The 5,000-nt window shown below is 54.0% G+C and overlaps 1 non-coding gene across 1 annotated transcript in view; it reads left to right on the forward strand.

The window, feature by feature from the left end:
- The first annotated feature begins 3,440 nt into the window (after positions 1-3,440).
- The window catches only part of LOC124750950, a 1,909-nt gene continuing 349 nt past the window's right edge, over positions 3,441-5,000 (forward strand). The window contains exon 1 of the ribosomal RNA XR_007012000.1: positions 3,441-5,000. This exon is cut by the window's right edge and continues 349 nt beyond it. This is a non-coding gene — a ribosomal RNA (small subunit ribosomal RNA).

Below are 5,000 nucleotides of genomic sequence, written 5' to 3' on the forward strand. Positions count from 1 at the left end.
ACGCCACCCACAAAGGCTGCAGCCTCTGTCGACCATAGCACCCAATCTCCAGTGGCTCTGCCGCACGAAGCCGTGGACCGGCAATGACGCCACCCGCACCCGTTCGTGCACCACCCCAACCGCCAAACTCGCACCTCCAGCGGATGAACGGCGGACGTTTCCCGCACTCGTAAAGTGCAATCCACCCCTATAACTTGCGTTTCATGAAGAGTTATTTCCAATATGCGACATTCCCGCTGTCCGTATACATGAGCCGCGACCTGTACCACTTACGAGCGAGAGACGCGATCGCGTTGCTCACTGTACGGCGTCCGATACCGAGCCATCAGCATGTCGGTCCCCATGCGCGTTGCACTCGCACTCGCAGTCGCAAAAACGTGGGGCAAATATATTACGCGGAAGAGTTATAACAGACCGAGCCCCACTGCATGGGGGGAGTCTTTGTCACTAATGTACACAGATGGAACATTTTGGACTGGAACCAGATTACCCGTACACACGGCGCTGATTAGTAATCAATGCAGAGCCATCAAACTACAGCAAATATACACAACTGTCCGTATACATGCTGAAAGAGTCTGCCCAAAATGGGAACCACACGTCAGCCAGACACTCTGATCACGCACCACTCTCTGCTTCTAACAGGCGCACATACAATATGTAAGCACCAGCATGGAACAACATCCAGTGCATCTTCTCCGCCACATTACACAATCCACACTATCACAACCAGACCAGGAGGTCCGTGCGGAAAATACAATATCCCAGCCTTTCGACATCCACCATTGCGCAGACCAGGCACCAACACCCACACATGTCCTATACAACGGTGCACCCAACATCACAATAGTACCTCCTGTCACAGCGCACAAACAATGACATGAGTCAAAGACACAGGTCTCACACAAGCATAGAATTGGAGCGCCGCCTCTAATAAGCCAAAGGTGCATCCTGACGTGACAAATCTGATCATGTCACAAGCATTCACTTACTATAATCACTATCAACGAACCTGCCGCCCCCGCCCCCCCCCCCCCCTACACCTTTCCGTACAACAACGTGTAACCTAACCTAACCTAACCTAACCTATGTTGTACCTTAACCTAACCTATGTTGTACCTTAACCTAACCTATGTTGTACCTTAACCTAACCTATGTTGTACCTTAACCTAACCTATGTTGTACCTTAACCTAACCTATGTTGTACCTTAACCTAACCCATGTTGTACCTTAACCTAACCCATGTTGTACCTTAACCTAACCCATGTTGTACCTTAACCTAACCCATGTTGTACCTTAACCTAACCCATGTTGTACCTTAACCTAACCCATGTTGTGCCTCAACCTAACCCATGTTGTGCCTCAACCTAACCCATGTTGTGCCTCAACCTAACCCATGTTGTGCCTTAACCTAACCCATGTTGTGCCTCAACCTAACCCATGTTGTGCCTTAACCTAACCCATGTTGTGCCTTAACCTAACCCATGTTGTGCCTTAACCTAACCCATGTTGTGCCTTAACCTAACCCATGTTGTGCCTTAACCTAACCCATGTTGTGCCTTAACCTAACCCATGTTGTGCCTTAACCTAACCCATGTTGTGCCTTAACCTAACCCATGTTGTCGCCTTAACGTAACCCACGTTGTCGCCTAAACCTGCTCTGTAATTGTTATACGACTCGTTCAATTACTGTAGTGTTGCCCACCCGCAACCCTCGCAATATAGTTCGCTACTCGCACTGCCCGCACCCCTGTGTATCGCTTCATGTTAAACACCTTGCAAGTCTTGCTCACTTTCCACATGCTCCTGCTGTACACTGTAATGTGGATGGCAGCAGGACGTACATGCCGCCCCTCCCCACGTCCCCACCTTGCCCCCTGCCTTCGCAAGCTGGTTGGTGAGAAGTTTGCATGTTCAATGCCCTTCGCATGCGACGTACTCAGGCTACGTTGTGGTGCGGCCTGTGTCAACTGTCCGCTGATGTCGTACGCGTGAACCACAATCTGTACTGCACATTCGTCCTTATGTACTGAATGATACATCGTGGCACATGTGTGACCGCACAACGACTGCGCCCAAAAACGGCGGACCATACAGTGCAAATATTGTGCACGCAGCTACGTGTCGTCTCCCTATGAGAGCTGGATTGCAGTGTGGTACGCCATAGAGACGTGTGGGAGGAACGGACGCCGTGGATGGCGATCAGCATGAGCTGTCTGTTGATGTATTCGGACCTAGTCGTCTCTCCTCACACACCGTGATGGCATGGTGCACCGCGTTCCATATCTGCGACATGCTACAGAGGCCGGTTGACAGTCGTTCGAGCAATGGACATCGCATACGTACGGGGGCCACCTTCCACGTATTGTCTAGGCGTGCACATTTTGTTGCGTGTATGTGGGCAGACGTAGTGTGGCGTGACACCTGACACAGGCATGCAATAATCGTTGAAGTTGCAAATGGCGATGGACGCCTGCGTTTTCTGGTGAAGTTACGCAAATGAACAAATGGTAACCTGTTGTGGTGCGGTTGTTCTCGCTAGGGGTGAATCGGTGATGGCGACGATAGGTTGAGGTACTAACCGGTTGTTCCAGCGATACCCACCATGCCGACGAAACTGAACGGCATCTGGGTGTGAAGCGATACGCGGCGGTGGCTGGGTGGGACCGTCCCCGGCCGGTGAGGGGGCGCCTCCCGGCGTGCTGGCCGCGCGGTGCGTGGGCGCACGCGCTACAGCCGGCTGGTGGGGGCGGCCAGTGGCAGGCGCGCCGGCCGACGGACGCGGCAGGCGTCGCAGCTGCGCGCCGGCGCACCCTGCGCGCGGCGCCGTGCGGCCAAAGTAGGTCCTCGCGGGCCCGGTGCGAAGCGCGGTGGACATCTTCAGTGTGCTGGTCCGATTGAGGACTGTGTGCGTTGAGGATGCGCCGCCGCCCGGCGCTCGGCGCCGCGACGCCGTCTGCTGCTCGGTCGCCCCAGCGGTTCTCGCTGGTGGTTTGTATCGCAGCTGTGCGGATGTGTTGGCGCGTGCGCTGTGCTGGGAGAGTTCGCTTCGGCACCCAAGTGGGGCTTTTGTCCTTCTGTGGCGCTGGCGTTGGAGCTGCCGGTCACCGTAGGTGGCGCGTGTTGTCTCCCGCCGGCAATGCCACGACAGCACGCTCCCGGGCCTCTGTCGGCAGCGGCAAGCTCAGTTGGGAGCACGGGTGGTCGCACCGAAAGCGTCTACTCGCCTAACTCCGGGCGATTGCGCCTCTCTCGAACCCGACCAAGTACTTGGGACGGCGCTGCGCGCCGCCGGGACCTGAGAGGGTTTCGAGGTGTATTGTGCAGGGGAGCTCAGCCTCCTCCTGTTTGCAGAATGATTGAGCGGACGCTTGCGTGTTCGCGCGGGCCCCCGGGACACACTCCCGGGCGGCCGGCTGCTCAGCTCTAGTTGACGCAGCTCCCTGGTTGATCCTGCCAGTAGTCATATGCTTGTCTCAAAGATTAAGCCATGCATGTCTCAGTACAAGCCGCATTAAGGTGAAACCGCGAATGGCTCATTAAATCAGTTATGGTTCCTTAGATCGTACCCACGTTACTTGGATAACTGTGGTAATTCTAGAGCTAATACATGCAAACAGAGTCCCGACCAGAGATGGAAGGGACGCTTTTATTAGATCAAAACCAATCGGTCGGCTCGTCCGGTCCGTTTGCCTTGGTGACTCTGAATAACTTTGGGCTGATCGCACGGTCCTCGTACCGGCGACGCATCTTTCAAATGTCTGCCTTATCAACTGTCGATGGTAGGTTCTGCGCCTACCATGGTTGTAACGGGTAACGGGGAATCAGGGTTCGATTCCGGAGAGGGAGCCTGAGAAACGGCTACCACATCCAAGGAAGGCAGCAGGCGCGCAAATTACCCACTCCCGGCACGGGGAGGTAGTGACGAAAAATAACGATACGGGACTCATCCGAGGCCCCGTAATCGGAATGAGTACACTTTAAATCCTTTAACGAGTATCTATTGGAGGGCAAGTCTGGTGCCAGCAGCCGCGGTAATTCCAGCTCCAATAGCGTATATTAAAGTTGTTGCGGTTAAAAAGCTCGTAGTTGGATTTGTGTCCCACGCTGTTGGTTCACCGCCCGTCGGTGTTTAACTGGCATGTATCGTGGGACGTCCTGCCGGTGGGGCGAGCTGAAGGCGTGCGACCGCCTCGTGCGTGCTCGTGCGTCCCGAGGCGGACCCCGTTGAAATCCTACCAGGGTGCTCTTTATTGAGTGTCTCGGTGGGCCGGCACGTTTACTTTGAACAAATTAGAGTGCTTAAAGCAGGCAAGCCCGCCTGAATACTGTGTGCATGGAATAATGGAATAGGACCTCGGTTCTATTTTGTTGGTTTTCGGAACCCGAGGTAATGATTAATAGGGACAGGCGGGGGCATTCGTATTGCGACGTTAGAGGTGAAATTCTTGGATCGTCGCAAGACGAACAGAAGCGAAAGCATTTGCCAAGTATGTTTTCATTAATCAAGAACGAAAGTTAGAGGTTCGAAGGCGATCAGATACCGCCCTAGTTCTAACCATAAACGATGCCAGCCAGCGATCCGCCGCAGTTCCTCCGATGACTCGGCGGGCAGCCTCCGGGAAACCAAAGCTTTTGGGTTCCGGGGGAAGTATGGTTGCAAAGCTGAAACTTAAAGGAATTGACGGAAGGGCACCACCAGGAGTGGAGCCTGCGGCTTAATTTGACTCAACACGGGAAACCTCACCAGGCCCGGACACCGGAAGGATTGACAGATTGATAGCTCTTTCTTGATTCGGTGGGTGGTGGTGCATGGCCGTTCTTAGTTGGTGGAGCGATTTGTCTGGTTAATTCCGATAACGAACGAGACTCTAGCCTGCTAACTAGTCGCGTGACATCCTTCGTGCTGTCAGCGATTACTTTTCTTCTTAGAGGGACAGGCGGCTTCTAGCCGCACGAGATTGAGCAATAACAGGTCTGTGATGCCCTTAGATGTTCTG

The sequence above is a fragment of the Schistocerca piceifrons genome, unplaced genomic scaffold (genome assembly GCF_021461385.2).
Source record: "Schistocerca piceifrons isolate TAMUIC-IGC-003096 unplaced genomic scaffold, iqSchPice1.1 HiC_scaffold_448, whole genome shotgun sequence".
Lineage (NCBI taxonomy): Eukaryota > Metazoa > Arthropoda > Insecta > Orthoptera > Acrididae > Schistocerca > Schistocerca piceifrons.